The sequence below is a fragment of the Balaenoptera physalus genome, assembly GCF_965194825.1.
Source record: "Balaenoptera physalus genome assembly, chromosome: 11".
Taxonomy (NCBI): Eukaryota; Metazoa; Chordata; class Mammalia; order Artiodactyla; family Balaenopteridae; genus Balaenoptera; species Balaenoptera physalus.
This window is the reverse complement of record NC_138896.1, coordinates 20,466,854-20,494,307: the sequence shown is the minus strand read 5'-3', so window position 1 is coordinate 20,494,307 and position 27,454 is coordinate 20,466,854. Positions and strand designations below refer to the sequence as shown.

Genomic DNA, 27,454 nt, shown 5'->3' with positions numbered 1-27,454 from the left:
AACCTTAATGTCTGAACGGGCCACTCTGCAACCCGGAGGTTCGGGCAGGCCTCGGGGGCCTTTGCAATAAAGAAAGCAGACTCCAACACTTCTCAAGTTCTGATTGGAGACCTGTCTTTGATTTTCCAAACAACTTGCTTGTCACTAAGTTGATATTTAGCGAATGATACGTATGTGCTAGTCTAAGAATGCTAGATTTGAACAAAACTTGAGAAATCGTAAGTCAAGGACACTGAGGCCCAAGTTGCTACAGGATTTATCCAATTCAAGCCAGGGCCCACCCTGTTCATTCACACACAGAAGGAGAGTCCATGGGTGTGCCTGGAGCCTGCTCTGTGCCTCCTTTAGGCTCCCAACTCTAAACAGAAACGGTATATTTTCTAGATAATTCTTCTTTGAATAATCAGAGTTCACCGCTATTGGGAATAACTCAAGTCAGGACCCTTTATGAGACAGATGATAAAGAGAGGTAGCCCAACACTGGCTGGGAGAGTCTGATAATGAGCAAGGGGAAGGCAGGGAGGGAGGCGCACGGCCCATTGAAGATGTTCCACCCAGATGCCTTCAATCACAGCTATTCACGGGATCCTTCTCCACCTGGGTTCATTTTTGCTACTTGACTTTAGAGGTGATGTGCTCTAAAAGACCATTAATAAGTGACTTCTAAAAGTGGAGCCAACAAAAGACATCTATATTTGAATATTCTTAGGCCATGAACCACAGTTCCTTTCCCAAAGGAATGATCCTTACTTTTTTTACTCAGGCCCTTCAGAGACGGGGGAAAGCACCAAGCAATAGAAAGGGGAGAGGCGTGTAAGAAGTGGGGTCAGATGAGTGAGTGGAGGTCAACTGTAGCCCAGGAGTAGCAGGATCGGCTACATAAACTGCAGGGCCCTTTGTTCAAAAATTATGAAGAATTTTAAAGACAGTGACAGAAAGCATTTACCCAAGCGTAGGGCCCTTTTGAGAGCAGTGCCCTGTGCGCCTGTACAGGTCACATGCCCATGAAGCCAGCCCTGAGTAGTAGCTACCATTTATCAAGTGTTCCCTATGTGCCATAAATGGGCAAACATCCTTGGATACACTGATTCATTTAGTCTTCCCAACAACCATATTCTCTATCATTATTACCCCCATTTTACAGACAAAGAAACAGATTCTGTGATATAACCCAAGGGCAGGAGTAGGGTTCACGTCTGTCAACTCCAAAGCCTATGCTCTTCACCATTAGGCTACCTTTACACATTCTAACCCAATCTTGCCTCCTGGTCTCTAGCCCCTGGCAGTTCAGTTAGATTTGGGGTAGAAGGGTGAGAGCCCAGGGCTACCTGTGACTGGGAAGGGATTCACAAAGCTCCCAGCTCAAACAGTATCTTCCTCAACATTCCAGTAGTTTAAAAGATTCTCTTTTCAAATCCAAGAATGGCCTGGAGAGCTATATTTTTCAAGTCATCTGCACTAGCCAAGCCTTGACTAAGAGAGCAGTACCCAGGGAAATAGAGTTTGGCTGCCTTTGGGGAAAAGGCAAGAGGCAGTTTTGTTGCGTGAGAGACACAGGGTTCAGTGGTGAACATCAGACAGTCAGAAGAGGCCTGACAGTAATAGAAAGGGAGATAAAAGGGGGCCAGAGACAGCTGTGGCCGGTGTTCTCCTTTGCTTAGGTCTGGCAAACACGTTATCTGTGACTAAATTACAAGATCAGGACTCATCTTAAAGGATGAAAACTTTGCCTTCTCTGAACTAAGACCTTGTCCCACAGCACATTTTTTTTAATTGAAGTTTAGTTGATTCACAATATTGTGTTAGTTTCAGGTGTGCAGCATAGTGATTCAGTATTTTTGCAGATTATACTCCATTATAGATTATCACAAGACAGTGAGTATAACTCCCTGTACTATACAGTATATACTTTTTGCTTATCTATTTTATGTACAGTAATTTGTATCTGCTAATCCCATACCCCTAATTTGTCCCTCCCCACTTCCCTCTCCTCTTCGGTAACCACAAGGTTGCTTTCTATATCTGTGAATTGGTTTCTGTTTTGCATATACATTCATTTGTATTACTTTTTAGATTCCACATCTAAGTGATATCATTCAGCATTTGTCTTTCTCTGTCTGACTTATTTCACTAAGCATAATATTCTCTAGGCCTATCCACATTGCTGCCAATTTCATTCTGTTTTACCGCTGAATAATATTCCATTCCACGGCACATCTTGATGTGGTACCCTTTCAAACACTGCTCCTCCTCCAGGGGAAAAGGAAAAAAGAAAAAGAAGGAAATAATGCTGACAGTCGTGATGACCAGCATGGCTACAGGAAGCCAGACTCCTCACCTCTTTACCTATGGTTGACCCTTGACCAACTTGGGGCTTAGTCTGCATATAACTTAGAGTGGGCCCTCCACACCCACAGTTCGGCCACATCTGAGGATTCAACCAACCACAGACCATCTAGTAAGTACTACAGTCTTTACTACTGAAAAATATCTGCATAAAAGTGGATCTATGCAGTTCAAACTCATGTTGTTCAAGGGTCAATGGTACAATGCAGCACACACGTTTCTTTCTTCCAGGGGTACTTGTATGATCAATCCCTGATTTTTCAAGAATCTTAAGTCCACAAAACCTTTGCATAGAGGTAAAATAAGAGTCAAATCATAAAACTCACATGCCAGAAAGGACTCAATATCAATCACCTAGTGAAAGACCCCCTTAGAGTTTATAATCTGAGAGCAGATCCAAAGACACTCATCTCGTAGATAGTTTGGGGCAGAGCTGGACTATCAGAGGCAACTCCTTATTCCCAGTGTGTTACCTTTTCACTCTCTCCTCATATAGCAATAAGGGTCAATGCCAAAAGCCCCAGACAGGAACACACAGCCTCTCAGTAGTCAGAAAAATATGTTTAGCTCTGTGAACATTCCCTCAAAGGAAAACTGGTCCTACAACATCCAGCATCATTTTACAAGCACAGTTGTAATACCAGCCAATACATGTTGGGTACCATGTTCTCATAGGTTTGCATACATCATCTCCTTTAATCCTCACAGCAGCCTATGGGCTAGATACTATAATTAACCTCATTTTAAGAAGAAGAAACTGAGACACACAGAGAGTATATAACTTGCCCTAGCAAGTAGGTGGCAGAGCTGGGATTTGAACCCAGATGGTCTGGCCCCAGAGATTGTGCTAATTACTTATAAGGGCTCTCAAATCTCACCTGTCCAAGAACCAGCTTCCTCAATAGTCTGCACACATGCAAACACAGATGAGTCATAGAGCGTTAAAGCCAGAAAGAAGCAAACGGGTAAAAGCGTCATCAATAAGATGATGGATATTTGCATATCATAAGAACAAGGACCAGTCTCTACTGTCTGTCCAGACCAGTGTCTATCTGTCTGTCTCCGTCTCTCTCTGATCATGGGTTAATCTCTGTGAGTCTCTCTTTGGATCTGTCTACTTGATTCTACCTGTGTATCTCTCAGCTTATCTGTGTCTCTCCTTGCCTGTTCCCCACCCCTCCCTCCAATCCCTTCTCTCTGCTATGGCCTCCGCTATCCCCCCATGCCCCAACCCATCTTCTCATTCTCTTTTCCCTCTTCTGGCTCCCCACCCCCTTCACTCTGCCCCCGCTTCCCAGCACTTTCTCTCTGCTAATCACTGAGAGCTTGTATCTTATTTATGCCCATTGCAAAACAACAGGCACCCATCACAGAAGAAATACTGCGTTCTCAAAGAGTATTTCATTTGGAACATAGTCACAGAGAAACTTGAAAAAACCATGAAATAAAAATGACAAGACACCTTTTGACATTATTATACAATGAGCACATCAGTAATTAAGTGATTACAAGGTCCCCTGTGTGAATCTAGTTACCAAAAACTAATCTCAAAACAGGCACCCACATAACTGACACACGGCAGTAATCACCAGCACGAGGCGCAGGCTGGCCTTTCCGCCCGTTTACAAGTGTCACGTTTTGGAGAATAACGTCTCCCACAAGCAGCCAAGGCATCTTGGCTTCTCTTGATCTGCCCTCTCCTGGAAAGTCACCAGGGGGTTTCTAGGGGCCACTGACAAGGTATTAACTGGCTCAATATATTTTTTAAAAGAGAGGAAAAAAGCCTAGGCTGTTCACAAGGATTCACCTTTCGAGTACAGAGCAATCCCTTGACCGTATGTAGATACATGAGGTTCTAATGATCACTTCTGCTTTCACTCTGGCAACAACAGCGCTCACAATCTGTGGCCCTGCATGCCAACTCCCTTTCTTTAGAAATATTTTAAAGGCCGCGTAAGTACACAGTGTCCTTCAGAAGTTGGACACAGGCCAAAATCATCTGTTTGAAAAGAGACACACCCAGGCTTTGAAGGTAGAAGCTTTGTGCTGGCTGGTCCCCATTTCTGGTGATCAGCTCAGATCCCCAGAGGCATGAGGACTGTTCTTAGAAAGCCTTGAAGGGGATGGAGCCGAAGGGATGAAATTCTCCAATGCTGACCCAACACCATGCCCCATTGTGAGCACAAGAGCGTAGCAATGTTTTGAAGCAAGTGTGCAAAACTATGAATGCTACCATTCCAAGAATTGTGCTTTTTGTTTTATCAACCCAAACTGGGCCAATAAATGGGGCCACATTCATGCTGGGAATCCCAAAGAACTCAATCTCCTAGCTTTCCTGTTTGGGGCCAAGATGCCCTAGGATTTGTGGCCTTGGAGGTCTTACACACACACACATGGCTTCTAGCAGGTGAGGGGGGAAATCGCGCAGGAAAACGCCTCTTTGATTTATCGGGAAGTGTTTCCTGGTTGTGTGCACTACCTTGGTGCGAGGGATAGCAAGCATCTTCCTTGCAGGGTGACCACATCTTCATTTCCAGTTTTAGCTCTGAGAATCCTGCCTCCCGGAAACTGGGACGCTTGGTTGCCCTACTTGTCGGGGTTTTGGAATCAGGAAGACAGATTCCAATTCTGGCTCTGCCGCTTTCTAGCTGTTTAACGCTGACAGAGTTAGTTAACTTCTCAGTTTGCTCACCTGTAGAACAAGAATAATACTGCTCTGCAGGACTAATCTAATACTGTTGTCTTAAGTAAAATACAAACGTAGATAAAGCCCTAGCCCAGCACCCAGACGTCTCTGCTGGATATATCAAAATAATTGGTGTGAGAGAATCTTAAATTTAGATTCCCAAAGTAAGATTAACATCTACTGAATTTTTAAATAATGGTTTTTGTCAACAGAACAAAACAAACAACAGCAAAACAGAAACAATGATTCTGAGACATCTCCTAGACTGGCATTTTCAGTTCAATATATATACCTTTAACCTTGAAGGAGAAGAACTTCCTTGCAGAGTTAAAAAAACGGGGGTTGGGGAGGGGGGTAGAGGGCATTAGAAGGAGTATATGTGCTGAGCCAAGAACCTTAACCACAAAGGGCAAGCTAGAACTTCCCTCCCACCTCCTCTGCGAGGCCCATTCTTCCAGAAGAGTCTTAGCATGCAAACCACATTTTCAACCTCTATAATGAATTTCCTCTCCCTTTCATTGAAATGCAAGCAGCAGCCTGGTTCCCTTTGAGGCTTCTTGGTTCAACTTTTAACTCCAAAATTTCACTTGGAAACATTTATAAAAATCCTCCCTACTGTTAAGACTCATAGCTTAGCAGAGAAGCCTAAATTTCCTTATGGAAATGATACAAAACGAGGTCGGCCATGGAACCCTCTCATGGCACACTTACTAAAAACAAAAGTATCTCTTTCACCCTCTTATAGGACTCCATTACCTAAAGCCTACCGCCGCACAGGCAATCCGTAAATTCATGGCCCCTAAATCCACATTCTCTTCTGCACATTACCAAAAACGCCTTTCCTGTAAAACTGGGCTCTTCGTGGCAAACATTCGACCAATGGTCTTATACCACCCAAATGCTCTCTAATTTGCAAGCAAACTAAATGATGAGTGCCATTTAATACGTTTCCCCTCTTCCAAACCCCCAGACCTCATTAATCCAAGACACAAAGCTTTGGGGAGGGAGAAGGGCAGGTGGCGAGGACTGTTAGTGCCACTATGGAGAGTTATGAGTGACAGATGCTAAGGGACTTGTGCAAGGTCACCCAGAAAGTTGAGCAAGAATAAAAAGCCCCTCTGGCTCTGAGCCTCGTAACAACCCACTGCACACAGCTCTGATGACCTTCACCCTCTCTGGCCAAAGCAGGACACTTCACCCAAAAGGAATACAAAACAACACATCGTTTTAGTGCAATTTCTAGCCCCAAATCCCTTATAAAACTGGATCACCACACTAGGAGGCAGCACAGTCCAGCGCAGGTCCTGAAAACTGCAAATCCAGCCCCACCTGTTTTTTATAAATAAAGTTTTACTGGGACACAGCCCCAACCATGGTTAATGGATCATCTCCAGCTGCTTTCACACTATGAAGGCAGAGCTGAGCAGATGCAACAGGGATTTTTATGCCTCAGAAAGCCAAAAATATTTACTATCTGGTCCTTTACAGAAAGTAAAGGTTTGCTGACCCCTTGCATAGTGGTTTCGAGGACAAACTCTGGGGTCGGGTTGCCTGGGCTTCCAAGCTTCACCATTTACTATCTGTGTGACTTGGGGCAAACTACTTAATCTTCTCAGTGGCTCAGTTTCCTCTTCTGTAAAATGGGAGCAACAAGGTACACCTCATGGAGCCATGAGGGTTAAATAAGTTAATGTGTGTCAATAAGTGAACATATGTAAAGTGCTGAGAAGAACATACAGAAAGTGCCAGCATGTGGAAAGTGCTAGTGTTTGTTATTATTTATATTACAATATTATAATAATATTATACATGTCTATTATAGTATTACACTAAGAACAGAGTTATTGGATTTAGCCTGGGTTTGGCCTCAAGCTGGCCAAGTGACCTGACTCTGAACAAGTTACTCTCTCTGTGGACCTCAATTCACCCAAGTGTAAAATAAGGGGGCTGGAATAGGTGTCTAACTTATCTCTTGCTACACTCTGGGTCATGACGTAGGCCCACTGTGGAACTGTCCCAGTTCTAGGACCCCTCTTCTCTTTGCTTCGCATGGACTGCCAAGAATGGCAAATCGCCAGTAAATATTTGTTGAGAGGAATCAATTCCTTCTTGGGCCCCTGCTCCCCGGAAGGACAGATGCTCCCTCAATAGGGGGGGCAAGGAAGTCACTGGAGTTTGGTTTTTGTCTTCTGATATCTAGTTTCGGGGGAAGTCTTTGTACTCTAACACCTGTGTAAGTCCATGTCTTTTCACCTGGTTATTTATGCCATTAAGCAGAAATGGAATGTTTACATACAGCTTGTCAGACACAATCGCTTCATCCTTCCTGCAGTCCTTTTATTGCAAATTGTAAGGTTTTATCAAAGCGTGAGAGAAAACAAATGTTTCTAATTTTCCCCCACGGATGAACATGTGGCTACTTCCAAACAACATCAATTCTTCTTGATGTCACTAACATTTCAGATCTTCTTTTCAAAGCACCGGCCAAAACAAAATTCTGGAACCAGCTGCACTGATTCTATGACGATAACATATTTTTAAAGGCAGAATAATGGCGTGACCATAATCCCTGGAATGGGACCACCTCTTAGGCTAAGAGTAAAGATGAGCGCAATGCGTAGAACCAGCCCCACAGGTCCAGGAAGGTCAGGTTAAGGCACTTACATGGGGCAGAGTTTCTGCCCAGACCTCTCAGCGTTGGGGTCTCATGGGTCTGCATGGGGCACGCTTGGAAAGGGACGTCTGCTAGTCATCAGTCATATTTATGGTTTAAATGAATTCACCAACAGTAGAATCACAGTCATTCAAAGAATACAGAAAAATACAACATGAATGGAAAGGTCACATTAAGCCAGTTAACAAAACTTCTCCTGCTTCCCTAACACAGGGCCAGCCAGTCTCTCCTTGAACAAGTCATGAGTCACCAGAACCTAACTCCAGCGAAAAATCACAAAGTTAAAAGCAATCTGGAGATAGGCGTATCTAATTCCTTTATTTTATAGATGAGGAAACAGACCAGGAAGGGTCAAACAATTGTCTGCATTTATCAGGGCTTGCTTTTTTTAATTATTTTTTCCAAACAATGGAACTTAAGCACAAATAAATTTTTTAAAGGAAATGGGTAGCTCTCATAATAAAAAAAGAAAAAAAATGTTTTTCATTAAAAACCAGAGCTCAAGAGGGACAGAAACCAAATCAACTCTACAGATTTGAGAAGCAAGAACTAGTGGGGAGTCCCTTCTGGCTGCCCTGATGGAGTGAATGGACTCCAGCCACTTTTCTTCCATGTATGATTCCTCTCAAGATTCAAAACCCAGAAGCGAGAACCCCATCCTGGGCATGGCACCCAATAAAGACCACAGAGAATTACTTGAAAGGAAAGACACGTAACGGTTACGGCGTAATGACAAATACCACGGGCTCCAGAGGCAGAAAGCCTGGGTATGAACCCCCGCTGGATCACTCACTACTAGCTGTGTGACCTGGGGCAGGTTACTTAGCTTCTCCATGCCTTAATCACCCCACCTGTAAAAACATGGAGACAGTACGCCTACTGAGATAACATAGGTACACAGAACGAGACCTGGCACATAAAGGAGTCCAATAAACACATGTCCTTGGACAAGTTCAGTGGTAATATTAGTTAACCAGCTATACGGCAGAGCTGGAACATGAAGTAAGTTTCACTCATCTTTTATCAGAATTCTCATGCTGTGGTCCCTCCCCAACGTACACTATTTCAACTTGTCAGCCTACAAGGGGGGCCCTTAGATCCCCATCTTCTCAAGCCAAGGAGGCACAAATGTCACTTCCTTATTCTTCACCTTTTGTTAATTACCATTTTCATCAAATGAAAAAAAGTTCACATTTTCTTTCCTGCTCTCAGAGCAAATTTATGAAATATTCCTCCACTCTGCAGAAGTGTGGGTGGCACATGGTAGGGGGAATTGGCTTAGATTTAATACTGTTACATAAATAATCAGATTGAGAGATATTCTTCATTACATTCCACGATAAACAGGGAGAGGAGGAGAAAAAAGATTTGGAGTGATTATACTGAGAAATCCGGGTATGCACATAATTTTCAAACTGAGGGCTGCAGCCCATTGGTGGCTGGTTAAATCAATTCAGGAGAGTTTAACAAGCATATTAATAAAATAGACTGAACTGGAAGTGAAAAGAAAATCAAATGCATTGCAAATAGAAACCAGAGCATTGTTTCATGAAACTTCTGTTTCAGAGATATCAGTGTGCTCATGGCACACATGCATGTGTGTGTGTGTGCGCACGATTGTGTGCACACATGGGGAGGTGTTACTCAAAATCAACATAAAATGCATTTCTTCTGTGGGTCCAGATTTTGAGAGTTTGATAAAAACTGGTTTATGGCACCATCTGCACCTATAAGCATGATCCGCCATGAGGTTATGAGAAGGTTGAGGCAGCGTGGTAGGATGGCAAGAACATGAGCTTTGGAGACAACAAAATCCAGGCTTTGGCATTTTGTGAGCAGACTGGTCATAGGTAAGTTCCTTTAAATCTCCAGGCTGCAGTATCCACACCTCTGACTTGGAGACAGTATTTGTCCTTGTGTAAGAGTTGGAGATTACCTATCAAGTGCTAAGCCTATAGCACACATTAATATAAAAGAAGTCATTATAACTGGCCTCAAAGAATACAGCTCTGAAAGTGATCTTACAGGGATAAAAAACTGAGACCTACAGAGACGTGTACAAACTTGTTAGTTAGGGACAGAGACAATCCCAGATGCCCTGTCTCCCGCCCTGAATCCCGTTCTTGACACATCATCTCCAGGATGTAGCTTGAGTCAGTGCAGGGGGAGATTATTCCCATGGTAACTACAGCCTATCTGAGAATTAGAAAAGAATTTTCATGTCTGGGTGGGGATGTAGTGAAACCTGATATAGAGAAAGAATGGGCTTTACATCATAAGAGACTACTACAAGCAACTCTATGCCAATAAAATGGACAACCTGGAAGAAATGGATGAATTCTTAGAAAGGTATAACCTTCCAAGACTGAACAGGAAGAAATAGAAAATATGAACAGACCAATCACAAGTAATGTAATTGAAACTGTGATTAAATATCTTCCAACAAACAAAAGTCCAGGACCAGATGGCTTCACAGGTGAATTCTATCAAACATTTAGAGAAGAGCTAACACTCATCCTTCTCAAACTCTTCCAAAAAATTGCAGGGGAAGGAGCACTCCCAAACTCATTCTATGAGGCCACCATCACCCTGATACCAAAACCAGACAAAGGTACTACAAAAAAAGAAAATTACAGACCAATATCATTGATGAATATAGACGCAAAAATCCTCAACAAAATGCTAGCAAACAGAATCCAACAACACATTAAAAGGATCATACACCATGATCGAGTGGGATTTATCCCAGGGATGCATGGACTCTTCAAAATACACAAATCAATCAATGTGATACACCATATTAACAAACTGAGGAAGAAAAACCATATGATCATCTCAATAGATGCAGAAAAAGCTTTTGACAAAATTCAACACCCATTTATGATAAGAGCGCTCCAGAAAGTGGGTACAGAGGGGACCTACCTCTGTGTGTATAATAAAGGCCATATACGACAAACCCAGAGCAAACATCATTCTCAATGGTGAAAAACAGAAAGCATTTCCTCTTAGATCAGGAAAAAGACAAGGATGTCCAGTCTCATCACTATTATTCGACATAGTTTTGGAAGTCCTAGCCACAGCAATCAGAGAAGAAAAAGAAATAAAAGGAATACAAACTGGAAAAGAAGAAGTAAAACTGTCACTGTTTGCAGATGACATGATACTATACATAGAGAATCTTAAAGAAGCCACCAGAGGCATGGACATACATACTCTACCAAATGTAAAATAGATAGCTAGCGGGAAGCAGCCACATAGCACAGAGAGATCAGCTCTGTGCTTTGTGACCACCTAGAGGGGTGGGAGGGAGACACAAGAGGAAGGAGATATGGGGATATATGTATATGTATAGCCGATTCACTTGGTTATAAAGCAGAAACTAATACACCATTGTAAAGCAATTATACTCCAATAAAGATGTTAAAAAGAAAAAAAAAAAGATGCCACCAGAAAACTACTAGAGCTAATCAATGAATTTGGTAAAGTTGCAGGATACAAAATTAATGCACAGAAATCTCTTGCATTCCTATACACTAATGATGAAAAATCTGAAAGAGAAATTAAGGAAACAATCCCATTCACCATTGCAACAAAAAGAATAAAATACCTAGGAATAAACCTACCTAAGGAGGTAAAAGACCTGTACTCAGAAAACTATAAGACACTGATGAAAGAAATCAAAGATGACACAGATGGAGAGATATACCATGTTCTTGGATGGGAAGAATCAATATTGTGAAAATGACTATACTACCCAAAGCAATCTACAGATTCAATGCAATCCCTATCAAATTACCAGTGGCATTTTTTTTACAGAACTAGAACAAAAAATCTTAAAATTTGTATGGAGACAGAAAAGACCCCAAATAGCCAAAGCAGTTTTGAGGTAAAAAAACGGAGCTGGAGGAATCAGACTCCCTGACTTCAGACTATACTACAAAGCTACAGTAATCAAGACAATATGGCACTGGCACAAAAACAGAAACAGATCAATGGAACAAGATAGAAAGCCCAAAGATAAACCCACGCACCTATGGTCAACTAATCTATGACAAAGGAGGCAAGGATATACAATGGAGAAAAGACAGTCTCTTCAATAAGTGGTGCTGGGAAAACTGGACAGCTACATGTAAAAGAATGAAATTAGAACACTCCCTAACACCATACACAAAAATAAACTCAAAGTGGATTCAAGACCTAAATGTAAGACCAGACACTATAAAACTCTTAGAGGAAAACATAGGAAGAACACTCTTTGACATAAATCACAGCAAGATCTTTTTTGACCCACCTCCTAGAGAAATGGAAATAAAAACAAAAATATGGAGGTTCCTGAAAAAACTAAAATCAGAATTACCATATGACCCAGCAACCCTACTACTGGGCATATACCCAGAGAAAACCATAATTCAAAAAGACACATGCACCCCAATGTTCATTGCAGCACTATTTACAATAGCCAAGTCATGGAAGCAACCTAAATGCCCATCGACAGGTGAGTGGATAAAGAAGATGTGGTACATATATACAATGGAATATTACTCAACCAGAAAAAGAAACGAAATTGGGTCATTTATACAGATGTGGATGGATCTAGAGACTCATACAGAGTGAAGTCAGAAAGAGAAAAATAAATATCGTATATTAATGCATATATGTGGAACCTAGAAAAATGGTACAGATGAACCAGTCTGCAGGGCAGAAATAGAGACACAAATGTAGAGAACAAACGTATGGACACCAAGGGGGGAAAGTGACAGGGGGCGGGGGGGGTGGTGTGTGTGTGATGAATTGGGAGATTGGGATTGACACATATACACTAATATGTATAAAACAGATAATAAGAACCTGCTGTATAAAAAAATAAATAAAATTCAAAAAAAAAAAGAATGGGCTTTCGACTCAGACCAATTTGAATTCACTTGCCAATTCCCCCACTTAAATTATATAATCTCTGAGTCTCAATTTTCTTACCTGTAAAATGGGTATGGCATAAGCTCTATATGACAGTTGTGAGGATTAAATGAGATAACTTGTAAAAACCCTAGCACTCTCTTAGACACCCTAACTTTACTCACTGATGATGCTAACACCTGGCTAAAAATCTCTATACACCATCTCCTCTCCAACTTCTGCGATCAGAGGTCAGTAATGCATCCATTCACATAAGGGCACTGGACTCTGGAGATGTACTGGAGTTCTACTGTCCCAGTTTGAATCCTGACTCTGCCACTCACAAGCGTGGGTGATGTGGAGAATGGCCTCCCTGTGTCTCACTTTCTCATCTGTAAAATGAGGGGTCATCATACATACCTCATTGGGGACTCTTGTGAGGATATACACAAGGTGCTCAGAACAGTGTTGCCAACAGTAAGTGTCAGCATCATTGTCATGCATCGGCAAGACTCAGTGATCGGGTGGCCTTCTCATTCTTTGACCTTTTGGTCCACTTAGTCATTCCCTGGGCCGTGCTGTCTATCTGCTCTATGATTCCTAATTCATGCATCCCACTCTCTGACCACAACCTTCTAATTTCTCCTTCAGTGTGACCCATGGGCCAGAGGGGCTGGCATCACTTAGGAGCTTGTTAGAAATGCAGAATCTGAGGCCCCACTCCCAGACCTACTGCATCAGAATCTGCAGTTTAATAAGATCCCCAGGTGATTTATACACACATTACAGTTAGCGAAGCATGTGCATCTTTTCCTCTACTCAGCTGGGTCTGCCACTCTGTTACTTGCCCCCTGACCCTACCAGGTCACTGACCATCCTGCATCCTCCCAGCCCATCTTCATCCCACTAAAACCCCACTGAAATCATTCCTCCACTGTTAATACCTTTGGCCTGTGTGTTCCCTATCCTTTCACTACGCCCGCAGAGAAAAACCTCAACCCTGGATGAACCCACCCAGCCACCTATTCCAGGTTTGCAGTGGCGTCTGCCAAGTGCAGCTGGAGAACAGGTCGAACCCACGAGCTGATTTCGCTTCCTGCATCTGGAAAGACGACTTCACTCCTACTCCACTGAGTACACACACTTCATCAGAATGGTACCGCTGACCATCCCACTCCAACCCTCCACACCCGCCTGCCCCTGCGGCTACATCTGTCCTCTCATCTTCCTCTTCTTCTGAACTGCTGGGGGTAAATGCCCACCCCCTCACCTGGGCTCTGGATTATATCCTGCCCACCTTTGCAGGAACTTTAAGTGACTAACTATGCCTTCCATTCCATATGTAAATATCCAGATAGAGAGATCCCAAGATCTGTATCCTGGATTCTTCACCCCTCTTGTAGCTCCATCTAACTCCCTCCTTCCTCTGAGCCCAACTTCTCAAAAAAGGATCTGCACCTCATGTCTTCATTTTTCTGCCTCAAATTCACTCTACTGTTCAAAATTGGCTTCTGTCCCCACAGCTCCACTGAGGTCCCAATCACCTCTTTGTTGCCGAGCCCCGTGCCGAGCCCCGTGTATAGTTCTTAACATTTCCTAACAAGATTTCTCCTTAGCACTGGGCACAGCTGAATGAGATTTCTCCTTAGCACTGGCACAGCCCCTCAAGCTTGGAATTCTCTTTTCCACAGGTTTGTCCACCCACCTCCCTGTTCATATCCATCCCCCACTCCCTGCTACCTTCCATTCTCTCCCATGACTTCGATGGATCTCACAGGAATCCCAAGTTCATGTGCAGCCCAGATCATTCTTGGATCATCAGATCTCTCTAACTCCACTTGGATGTCTCTCCGAACCTTAAACTCAGCATGTGATCTTTCTTCCAGAATCTGCTCCTCCTCTAAGAGTTTGAGCTCAGTAATGAGTCATGGCCATCCATACAGTTTCTCAAGCCAGAAATCCAGGCATTGTCAATGTCACTCCCTACCTCAGTCATTCACCAAGTTCAGTGCAATCTACACATCTCTTAAATCCAGTCACTTCTCTCCAGCTCCAGTGCAATGACTGTACTCCAAGCCACCATCATCTTGCTCCTGTACCACATGCCATAGCCTCCCCACAGACCCATCTTGCCTCACCAAGTCAGCTGCCCATATAGGATCTTGATGCGATCTTCTAGAAACCCAAACATTATCTTATCGCTTCTCTGCTTAAGCTCTCCAGTGGCTCTGCATGACTCCACTGATCCCTGGTTCCACCTGCAGCCTCCTTTCCCTCCCTCTCCTCCCCACCCCCGCCTCCAGTTCCAGCCACACTGGAACTTGGTCCCCCCAAGGGGACAGCTCCTGCCCCACCCTCTGCTCCAACTGCTCTTCCTTCCCGCTTTCTTTACCTTCACGTGATTCACACCTGCTCATCCTTCAAATCCCAACCTAAAGAACTTCCCTAAGAAAATCCAGACTACAGCAGGTCTCCCGATCATATATTCTCACAGTATTTGCACATTTCCTTAGTAATACCTTTTAATTATTGGTGGAATTGTATATGTAACATCTAACAGCCCCACCAGACTGTAAGGTACCTGGGAGCAGGGACCATATCCATCCCAGTCAAAGTTTACTGCTCTTCCTCACCCCCTTTCCAGCTGCAAAAACTCAAGAGTTCAGAAGGTAAAGAGTTGCTACAGTCTGTGACTCCAATTATAAAAATTCTGTTATGCCTGTTTATTCCTGACAGCTACCACGTAATAGACACATCCTTCCTATTTAATAGTCATATCCTATAAGGGAAGTACCTGAAAATCTGTTGTTTGCAGCTCACCTCGACCCACTTAAAACAGATCTACTAGCTAATCCTCAACTCACCTGCCAAAAAAAGAAAAATAGAACAAGAAAAAGGTAACGTAGCAGAGGAAAGGTGTAGAAATGCCAAACGCTGACATCCCTGCCTTTTGCCTACTGTGTTCGAAGAACTTCTTTACTCAAAAATTCACTACAGAAAGACTCTAGTTTTCTGCAGCTCCCGCAGGCTGGGAATGTCATTTCTAGCAATGGATGCAGGAAAAGCAAAATCCACTCCAATAAATGATTTCAGGTGTCCGAAGGCTCTCTAGACCTTGATTTTGCCCTTGATTGTGCCAATAGAGCAACAGAGTTAAGTCCACAAAACGAAACAATTTACAAAAGGTGGGTCAGGGTACTGATGGGACAGACTTCATACAAAATACAGGAAAAAAACACATGTTATTTTACTGACAATTAATAGACCATTTAAACAGAAGGAAACTTATCTTTAAAATGCAGGCATAATGAAAGGACATGCCAAAGACAGGAAACCTATTTTTGTAAATAGAGCATGTTTTTCTTTCTGGAAACTTCAGATAAATGAGATCTGCTACGTGGAGAAGTGTTTTGCTCTGGGAACACAGAAACATCACTCACCTGTTCAAAGAACCCCACCTGAACATTGTGCCCAATGGCTCAAAGTTGCCAGATAAAGTGAAACTTGGGGCAGAGCTTTCTAAGCCAAACCCAGCCTTTGCACAATGGGAGGAAGTGAAAAGCTGACATCCCTCAAGCACAAACACTGTTGCTGCTCCGCCCTTTAATGTAGAAATAAGCAACGGGTTCTCCGTGTGGCTATGCCTCCTCCTCCCTGCCTCGGTAGGAACCAGCAAACTGTAAGTGACCCCTTCATTTTTTTGGCTCCCGACCACTCCCAAGCGTTCCCCTCTCCCCAGCTATGCCAGAAACAGGCCGGGTATCCCAGTCTGGCATCGACCACTTCCCAGCGCGGGACAGGAGCTCTCTGCCTCTCTGCTTCTAGATTTCTATTTCTATAGCTCATCACCTCCCCTCCCAAGGCAGCAAACTGTGGTTGGCCCCTTCCCCCAGGCCCCTGCTCCCTCAGAACACACACATACCCGTGCAGCGCAGCTCCACAGCCGAGGGGATCCCTCTTCTGCCTTCTTTGAATGGCATGACCGCAAGGATCAGCCCAAGAATCAGCCCAGACTGGAGCCCCAAGTTCTTTTGCTTTTCCAAGTTGTCCACATAGAACCCCTGGAGCCCTGGTCCAAACTCTCCTCTGTGCAGCCCCTCAAGACTAGGAGGGAGAGGGACAGAGGCCTCTGGCAGAGCCCGCAAAAAGTGGAGGCTGACCCCAGAGTCATCTCAGAAGGGAACGGGGTAGAGGCAGGATTATGCCGGAAGGGGTGTCTTTGTGTTTCTCTCTCTCTTGCTAAAATGAATCTCATTAAATTAGCACTCTTTGGTTCCAAAAAAGTAGAATTCTCTTTTAAATGCACCTATCTTATTCTTTTTTGTACTATTTATAATTGTTATTAAATATGTAAGTCATTCATTCATTCATTCGATTATGGCTGTCTACCTTGTAGACATTAAGGATAAAAAGACATAAAGCCCTGCCTTCAAGCAGCTTATAGTCTACTGAGAGGAGACAGACTAGACACAAATAAATAAGTAAAAATAAGGTATGTCAGATGGTGACCAGCGTTATGGAGAAAAAGCTAGTAGGGAAACGGAAGAGTGAGTGCTGTGTGGGCACTGGAGAGGGGGTGGTGGGTAGGTGGCATTTTTAAATAGTTTGGTGAGACCTCATTATGAAGAGATGTTGAAAAACGTCTAAAACAAGTGAAGGAATGAGCCATGTGGACATCTTGGATAAGAGTGGTCCAGGCAGAGGAAGTGGCGAAGGCAAACAGCATATTCCTGAGGCAAGAATATGCCTGTGGTGCTTGGAGGAGAAAGAAGAGCTCACTGTGGCTTGAGGCGAATAAGAACCGGTGAGGTCAGAGGGGGCTATGAGACCCGTGAGGCCCTACAATCCACTGTCCACACTTTCGCTTTTACTTGGAATAAAAGCGGAAGCCACTGGGGGATTTTGAGCACAAGAGTGATGTGACCTGACATTTAAAATGATCTCTCTGACTGCCGTGTTGAGAACAGACTGGAAAGTGGGTGAGAGGGCAAGAACAGAAGCAGGGAACCAGTCAGCAGGCAACTGCAATAACTTGCGAGAGAGAGGATGGTGGCTGGGACCAGAGTGGTCAGTGGGAGTGGGGAGAAGTGGATATCCTTTGATGACAGAGCCCAAACGGATTTGTGAATCGAGTGGATTTGGAATATATTAGTTATTTTGCTAAAGGCAACAGGTTGGTTTATACCCGTGAAATAATTATATAACAACTGAAGATGGTACATGATTAAGTGACTACTGTATTGGTCTGGGTAATGTTACTTAAGTAAGAAAATAATTATGGAAGAAGTGCAACTTGAGAGCAAAGAACTGGTTCCAAGATTTTCCAAGTGTTATTCTGAAAAGCATGTTTGTTCTCAGTAGGGAAACAAATGATGTTTTGAAGTGAGTGGTTCTTCTCTGCCCAAACGCCTTTTGCTTCCCTTAATAATTTCAAATGTACATTTAAAATTTAATAATATAAGGCCAGAGATTCTATTTGAATTCTAAAAAGCAACTGGGGGGAGGAAGAGGAAGGGAATTTTCTTTTGCCTTTTTCCAGTTCCTCTAGAGCAGTACTGTCTCACAGAACCTTCTGGAAATGTTCTATATCTGGACTCTCCAATGTGACTCTCCACATGTGGCTACTAAGCACTTAAAATGTGACTAATGGGACTAAAATTTTAATTTCATCTAATTATAATTAATTTTAATTAAAATAGCTACCTGTGGCTAGTTGCTACCAGACTGAACCATACATCTCACCACACAGAGAAACATTCCTGAACTATACATAACACTATTTCCTTGAAATTGAGTTAAAAGGATATATACGAAATAGGTCTGTAAAATCTTGAAGTATGCATTCTTATTTTCTATTATACCCTACAGTCACCATCTAATTCTCCTATTTGAAAGGAAACAGTAGATGGCTTGGTTCTAATCATTTTAAAACACATTTTCTTAGTTTTTGCACGCAACTCTAATATCTTCTCGGCCATCATTCTATCAATGACATTCAAAATGAGATTTCCCTCCCTGATGCGTATTCGATGCTAACATTTTAAATGTCACATAAAAATAAAGATAGAAGATTCTTATTTTAATTGAACTTCCCTCCTGCTCTATATTCAAAGCACTCTGTGGCATCAGTTATCTCATTTTTCTTCCCAAAACGAATGAAAGGGCTGAAGTTCGTATCACCATTTTTCAGTTGAGAAAATCAAAGCAGAAGATTAAAGGCAGCCCGTTATACAGTGTACATCTATAGTTTTGTTGGAAAAGAGCAGAAATTAGGACGATATAAAAAGGGAAATCAGCTGAAAATGAGGGGGGGGAAAAAACTACATGTAAATCCTTGGTTACCAAATTCAAGTGAGCTGAGACATGGGTCTAGAAAATGCTGTCTGGATGAACAGGGCTGGTGTCAGACCTTCCGCGGGTCCCAGCAGCGCACCTGATGCAAGATGCTGGCTCCATAACTAGATGGTGAAGAAGATGCAGCGGTCAGGCTGTGGCTCGATTAATGAGGTGGTCCTCAGGATAATGATGCTGGCTTATTCATCAGCAACCCAGGTTCAAATGACAGGGCAACATTCTTGAATAATCTCCTAACCCGACAGCTGGAGAATGAGCTTTCATTAATCTTGCTTTTGAAACACTCAGGCTAACCCCAGTTATATCACTAAATTGCATGACCCAAGAGATTAACAGGGCAATTCAATCAGTTTAGAGCTGACCTCAGAAGCTGTCAGTTAAATTCCTTCATTTTGAGAATGAGCATACTAAATCCCAGGAACACTGTGATACTTGCAAAAGAACAAAATGTTATTCACTTTACAAACAAGCAAGGCTGCGTTCCTATGTTACGTATAACTGATAGGGTGCAGTGTCTCCCATAAATAGTTAAAAGAAGAACAGGTAAAAGACTATCCTTATTTTGTAACTCCAATATGTTTCTAGAAACTATAGGTTAGAGGATAATCAATGTTATATATGTTATATTATACATATAACATATAACATGTATATCACATACCAATAACATATAACATAATTATATATATATATACAGTTTGTATGTGTAACTTGTATAATTTCCCCCACAGGAAGGATATTAAAATTGGTGACTGTATCCCTGAACAACATTCTTAAATCTGAACTGAGACACAACAGTGTTAGAAAAGCAAAGATAAAGCAAATACAAACCATTAAAATCATTCAAAATTGTTCAAGAACGTGTTAGTTCCTATGAAATAAGCATAAATATACTAAATACATTATAAACAGAGCCAAAAGTACTATTCAATATCTAGGAAATGCATAAAATTAGAACTACCTATATCATAAATGTTGGAATTTATGCTTCTTGGAATCTGGAAGGGCCACCTCAGGATGGCTTTGGTTAGCCTGGTCTTTCAAAACACAGCCTGGTCAAGTCTGAACTGATGTTTCCTTTCAGTGGGCAGAGACATTCAAACGTCCCACCCACCCCCAGCCCCACCGTAGTGATAAGGCAAAATGCTATATATGGACAGTGGCTTCAGACACGTTTCCGACGACAATGAACACGCTGGTGGTGATGGTATTTTAAATGCTAAAGCGGAGTAAGGCCAATTCTGCTCTGCTACAGGTTTCCTGCCCAGAAGGTTGCCAGCTGTGTGACATCACTTGGCTTATCACTTTGACAGCCACTGTTAGGAAAAAACACATTTCCTTCATAAGCGATTTTTTTTGTTCCCCAAATTAAAAGTTTTTAAAGGAGCTTCAAGATATGAGTCCAAAAAGTTCCCCATCTTAATCCTGAAAAAAATTTTGGCCAAAACCATTTAAGTACAGCCAGGGGCAGGGACATAATCTGCATAAAGCATTTTAGAAAAAAGGGCGATGAGTCAAAATTCCATCGTTATACTTAAAATGTCTTTTTGATACCCTGAGACACCTTCGTGGCAGGAAAACTGATTCCAATTCTTCCAAAGATATGCAGGAAGGAAAAGCTTCCAGGAAGATGCGTGTTGGTCTAACACAGAGAGAAGCTAATGCAATCAGAACGGGCACCGGAAGAACCAGGTTCCAGAGACTTCACCTTACAGTCTTTAGGTCTTTTCAGTGAAAATGCTAAGTGGGTTCACCACAGATTTTGCTAAATTAGCATGATTTACCTGTAGATTTTAAGGCGAAGAACTAAAGACAGAGAGGAACAGAACAGAAATGGAAGCTGCACAGACATACAGCATGAATTCTGCATGTCACACAATTCCCACAGACATAATTCTAGATGCTGCTACAGTGCTTCTCAAGACGGATATGCCTGAGCCAGCTCTACTGCTTACTAGTGGTGTTAGGCAAATTATCTAATCTCCCTACACCTCACATCCTCAGCTGTCCATGGACACAATACAGTATTCACTTCCTGTGAGTGTTGTGAAGATTAGATGCGAGGATGTAAAAGCTTTTCAGCACAGGGCCCAGCCAACAATAACAATTCAATAAATATTAGCTGTCTAATGATAATAACAATAGTAGTCATGGTTCAAACAGTATAATAGCTCTCTGTAAGGCCAAGCTAAACCATTTTTTTAATTCCCCTAGCATACCAATAAATTGACTGAAATTGGATTTAAAATTTCCCCCAGGCATAATTTGGTTTACAGGTTCTCTAATGATTACATAAAGGACATACACAGAGCAGGTTCCATCCAAACCATCCCTACACATTCATTAGTGTTATTTTCCAATTTAATAAGTTAGCAGAAACTTTCGTTTTCCACTCATTAGAAGCCAGCCTCTTATATTTTCTGAATGTTCAAGGGCTGGTTTGATATCTGGTTTCGATACCTCTGACATTTTTACAAAACTTGCCAATTTGCAACCATTTTCAGAAACCTGACTCGCACCCAGTCACCAAATACACGCCCATCCCCAATAGAAGGTGGCCATTCAGGTCTCCTATAAGCATCCCTGGTCAAAGGGACCACGGCTGTCGAGGAATCTTCTCTAGCACATGGGCAGGTTTACAGCCATATTTGGGCAGAGCGTGAAGACGGGAAGCCCAGAATCCTTCGTTAGCAGATGTATTTGGAACGACAACCCCAGCAGCTGGGCAGCCCCTGCCGTCTGTATTATACCTGCACAAGCAGGGAACCCAGGCTTTATCTAGACGCAAACACTGGCCTTCCGTTCTGGACCACTCATATAGTATCTTTCAGATACGTATCAAAAGATATGCCAGTTCACAACTACTCTTCCTCTTAAGAACTGCCTGGGAGGAGGAAGCAAGGAAGAGAGATATTTTTGAAGTCTGCTATAAGCCAGGAATGGGGAGGCACTTCCCTTATTGCATTTAACCCTGTACAGAAGGTACCATAATCCTCGTGTTATAGATGAGGAAACCTAGACGCAGAGAGGTTTAATTTAACTTGCCCCAAGGACACTGAAAGGAGTCAGGATTTGAACCCACATCCATCAGTTCCCACACCGTGTTCCCAGCAGCTCCCCTGTGGGGTGAGCCTCTCACTGTCAGTGCTTGTCATCACCACCTCAAACCAAGTTGTGGTGCTTGAACCGTGAGTCACCTGATTTACTCCTCAGCGTCTTCTCGTGTCGGGCAACAATTTCTACGCACCTCAAAGAGCGTGTCCACGTCACACTTCATTCAGCACAGTGTCTGGCAGAAAGGAGGCAGCTGCCCGATCTAAGTCTCCCCTCTCCTAACCTGAAGACAGCAAGCCTGTGTCCTCTGCATGTGACTATCACATAAATGAGCCTCACTAATGTCAGGCTTCCAAAAACCAGCCTCTTCCCACTAATAACAGGCTAGTTGGTAATTAAAAGATGCACTGGTCCCTCATCCTAAGCACTTCACATTAAGAAGAGGATTAACTCAAATGGAGAACGCTACTGACGCTCCTATATAGGGAGACCTTTGGAGGAGGGGGGGAATATGCATTATTTTAATATACGTGCTAATTTCTCTATTTGTGCGTTCCGTTGCCTCTGAGTCGTTAAAGAGGCATGTGATGGCTGTGATTTCTGAGCACAAACAAATGAATTATCCCTAGTTGAAAGCTCTTCCTAGTTACGAATATCACTGGGTCTCACTATTAGAGATGCAAAGCTCCATCCACATCAGAAAAACATTATAATAGTCTCATTCACTAATCTGTAAACAGTTCTTCCTCCAGCCATGCCTCTTTTGCAGTAAATATTCAGAGGTGTGACCCCTTTTCTGATTGCTTAGGAAACGAATCCTTTTCCTCCCAATACTCTTAAAACATCCAAATTTGTGCCGAATGACAGCATCAATATTAAATGATAATCCAGGAAAAGGTGTGTACATGTCCCCCACACCCCCCCACACAGCTATGTAAATAAAAGGAAATAAAGCTGAATTTATTTCAAATTTGTGCATATGCAAAAAGTATATCTGCCTAATTTGAAGTGCCTAAAATAAGATTTCAAATTTCATGGATTCTCCAGGAAAACTACACTGAGTAAGGGAAAGCCTAGGAATACATTAGGGGGAAAAGAGATGACGGCCAACTTACTAGAGATAAGCCAGACAACAAACCATCCTTTACCCAGACCAAGCAGCACTTCTCCAAGCAGCCTAGTGAATGCCGTGCTGTGCACTTGACAGAAAACAAGTGTGTCCAAAAATGGTCCCTCCACGGGAACCAATAAACTGCACGTGAAAAAGACCCTTTCTGGGAATTCCCTGGCGGTCCAGTGGTTAGGTCTCCACCCTTCCACTGCAGGGGACACAGGTTCGATCCCTGGTTGGGGAACTAAGATCTGTGCGTGTCGTGTGACGCAGCTAAAAAAAAAAAAAAAAAAAAGACCCTTTCTTTGGTTGGTGCCTATAGCTGCAACTTTCATCACTTACCCTCTTCCTTTTTAGACTCATCATTATCCCAGCCCACATTCAGAATTGCCCACATTCCTGTTGAGTGCTTGCCCCCCAAGGTCTGTTTGCTGCCATTTCCCCAAACCATCCAGATTTCTATTCCAACCATCTACCTGATGATGCTCTCTTGATGTGAACTTGGGCTAATCGGCCTGCATTCCCCTCCTTAGACACTATACACTACAACTTGGTATCCCACCTTTTATGACAGTTTAACCACCAGGCACTTGTTTTTGTGGAGATATGAAAATAACAAAAAATTTTTTGGAAAAAGGAGCTAGAATCACTGGGCTAGAAAGAACTTTAAAACTGTAAACATGCCTTCAAACACTTTTCTGGACTATTTGCTCCTTGAGGCCAGGACCAGGCTTTAATCATCTTTATCTTGGTAACTCACTCCCCCAAAAGTGTTTGCTGAATGACAACCTCTTCAATGAAGCCTCTCACCAGCCTCTTTCATCAATGGCTATTTACATGAAAATTGTTAATCAGCTTGGGACAAGAGACCTTAATGAAAATGGTTCCATGGAGTGAAGAAAGTACCGGATCAGCAATCATTAACGAGCTATTCCACGTTGGGTGAGCCCCCTAGCCTTGATGCACTCATTTTCTCATCTCTGCAGAGTATGACCAGACCACTTCTAAGGGACCCTGTGGCCCTATCATTCTCTACATTTAGGTTAAGGAAGAACTTCCTTTAACTTCCTATTGAAACAAAAAACAGACTTATGTTACTGAGAGTTAGTGAAACCACCTAAAGACTAAGATATGATATTTACTGATTTTCCTGGGACGCTTTTGCTCCCAGGGCTTTAAGAAGCAAGGATGCTGGGCTTTCCTGGTGGCGCAGTGGTTGAGAATCTGCCTGCTGATGCAGGGGACACGGGTTCGGGCCCTGGTCTGGGAAGATCCCACATGTCGCGGAGCAACTAGGCCCGTGAGCCACAACTACTGAGCCTGCGCGTCTGGAGCCTGTGCCCCGCAACAAGAGAGGCCGCGATAGTAGAGGCCCACGCACCGCGATGAAGAGTGGCCCCCGCTTGCCGCAACTGGAGAAGGCCCTTGCACAGAAACGAAGACCCAACACAGCCAAGAAGAAGCAAGGATGTGGGCAATGGGTCCTGGAAGAGCTCTTTCTTTCAGTTCTGTGACCAAGTGAGGACTTTTCAAAACAATGTTATAATCCTGCTATTAAACTGTTCATAATGCTGTGGCTTTTATGAAATAGACAGTCCTTAAGGAAAAAATATTTTAAAAAGGCAGAGCAATTTTAATTTTTCCTGGAAAGAAATGGGGCAAGCCCTCCAGGAAGTGCTGTCAAAATAAATCTGCTCGGCTTTTTCACCGGGAGTCTGCATGCCCTGAAGGGGATGAATCTCAAATAAAGAAGGGCTTGAGTGTTACCCACCAGTCAAGAAATAACCACAGAGCAGGAAAGACTCTGGGAGGAGGGCGAGGCACGGAATCGCATTTAGAATTTGGGTCATGTGGAAGTCACAAGGACCCCCACAGTCAAGGTAGCCACCCAGAAGAATAGTCAACACCACAGCATGAACAACAGGCTTCATCACCCTGCTAGAAACTATCTTCCCCTTGCAAGTGTCTCACCTCAACAGGATGACAAATGCAATTTTCTTATTTCCTCCATCCTCTATATAAAATTATCACCTATAACAGCACCTTTAGAGGAATGTTAATAAGGATGACTTGCAATGCTCAGGCAGCTCACTGATTCAAAAAAGTAAATAACAATATATGAGTGATTACTGAAGAGGTTCTCAAATTTTTACTTACATGTAAATAAAAACACCTTTTTAAATCCTTTAACAGGAAAAATGAAAACAAAACTGCATATTATCTCATTTCCTACTAGAAGAGGCATTCTTCAGTTAACAATCTTATTCACAGAGATACTGATAAAGGAGTGGCCCCAAAGAGGGTCAACTGAAAATAGTTTATTATAGCTTAGATTTTTTTTTCTTTACTGTAATTTAAAAAAGCCTTACCCCACCCAAAGAAGCCAATGAGCCTGGAGCAGGAAGTTTCTAAATTTTCAGTAGTGCTAAGCATTTATCACAAAGGATGCTTTTGTTCTTGATGTATAAAAATTCTTTACTCTGCCATTCAACCAATGTTGATTAAGGGTGTCATGGCCGCCCCTTGTTTCTGCATCCTGTACACCCTCCCTAATGTGCTCCTCACCCCATCCCTGCCACAACAGTGTACATTCCTAAGGCAATGGGCCTGGGAGCAGCAAGGCACAGAAGCATGTCCACATACTCACTGATGTGAGCCACATGGGCGAGGCTCCTGGCCCCTGTTGAGGTTGTAATTTGCACTTTTTGTGCTGTGCTGGTAAACTGAAACAAAAATGTTGAAAAAGATAAAAGGGAGGACTTCCCTGGTGGCGCAGTGGTTAAGAATCTGCCTGCCAATGCAGGGGACACGGGTTCGAGCCCTGGTCCGGGAAGATCCCACATGTGCAGAGCAACTAGGCTCATGCGCCACAACTACTGAGCCCGCGTGCCACAACTGCTGAAGCCTGCGCTCCTAGAGCCCATGCTCTGCAACAAGAGAAGCCACCGCAATGAGAAGCCCACACACCTCAACGAAGAGTAGCCCCTGCTCACTGCAACTAGAGAAAGCCCGCGTGCAGCAACGAAGACCCAATGCAGCCAAAAATAAATATATTAAAAAAAAAAAGATAAAAGGGAAAACATATTGAAGGAACAGTACTTTTTTTTTTAAGTGATAAGATGCCTTGGTAAGTGTAATTAAGGCACACGTTACAATACCATTAATCAGAATATGTTTTATGGGTAAAGTAAATAATCCTTGGATACATTTCCCCAAAATCATTTTCCTCTACTAAGGCGAAAGAAAATAAGTCTGTAAATAGTAAGACACTTCCAAATAGGTAGTGTTCATTTGCTGGAATCATTTATCCTGTCACAAACACCCCCAAAAAGCAACCGTCTATGTGTAAAGGTTTCTTTGAAGTAAAACTAGATACATAATGTAACTTTCCTTTACTGAAATTCTTCATTTCTAACTATTCCAGCAAAATTATTTATATTAAAACACTGATCCTTCCAACAACTCATGATGGCTTTGTCCATTAGACTGGCTTGGGAGAAGACCATGACTTCATCACCTGCATAACCCCAGCTCCTGACACAGCAGTGGCCACAAACTAGCAGCTAAAGACAAACGCAGAGGTTATTTTTCATGATCATAAATGGTATCTCAAATTTTTTCCATTAACTCTATAGATTAAAAAAATATTTTTAAACCTAGCCTAACCAGAGTGATTACCAGTTTTCTCATTTTTTTCCTTACTAGTTGTGTGATTTGGGACACATTTCATCTCTCTGTGCCTCAGTTTCCTCTTTTATAAAATGGAGATTAATTACAAAACTTGTCTACTAGCATCATTATAAAGATTAAATGAGTTAACAATGTAGTACTTTGTGCTGAGTACCCACGTCATCATCCTAACCATCATTACCAGTGTTGGGAAGAAGGACAAAACCATGGTGGGAAGGGCTCCAGTTCCCAGAGAAAATGACTACCACGTATCAGCTCTGTAAATACAAGTTCATTAACAGTGGATAATGACAGAGGGATGGATAGATTATGTGACAGAGTAAAATGTAAAAGGTAGAAACTAGGTAGTGGTATGTGGGTATTCACTGTAACAGTCTTTCAACTTTCTATATGCTTGGAAACTTTCATAATAAAATGGTGAAAGAACTGGATAAGGGGAAGAAATATGTGAAAAAGAAAGAGAAATTAACATGGGCAATTAGTCACTCGACCTCCCTCCAAAAGAGTATTATTCATCAGTAACAACAATGAGAGCACAACAGGAATAGCCATGATCTTCACAGAAGTCTCACCTACCGTGCACTATCATTTTGATTTTAAGGCTTAGAACAATCCTAGGAGGAAGCTACTCCAAGGACCATTCCCA

General features: G+C 42.6%; 2 protein-coding genes across 14 annotated transcripts in view; one reads left to right on the top strand and one right to left on the bottom strand.

The window, feature by feature from the left end:
* Positions 1 to 27,454, bottom strand: part of CARMIL1 (capping protein regulator and myosin 1 linker 1) — a 323,524-nt gene that overhangs the window by 200,759 nt on the left and 95,311 nt on the right. The gene's annotated exons all lie outside the window — the stretch shown is intronic.
* Positions 1,762 to 27,454, top strand: part of LOC309637823 (cytidine monophosphate-N-acetylneuraminic acid hydroxylase) — a 285,683-nt gene continuing 259,990 nt past the window's right edge. For 4 of the 8 annotated variants that reach the window (XM_082413028.1, XM_082413032.1, XM_082413027.1 and 1 more), the window contains exon 1: positions 2,090 to 16,278. The gene's annotated coding sequence lies outside the window, so the exon portion shown is untranslated. Of the gene's footprint in view, positions 16,279 to 27,454 lie in introns of all 8 variants that reach the window. The other 4 variants (XR_014250836.1, XM_082413029.1, XM_082413025.1 and 1 more) reach the window with 3 other exon arrangements.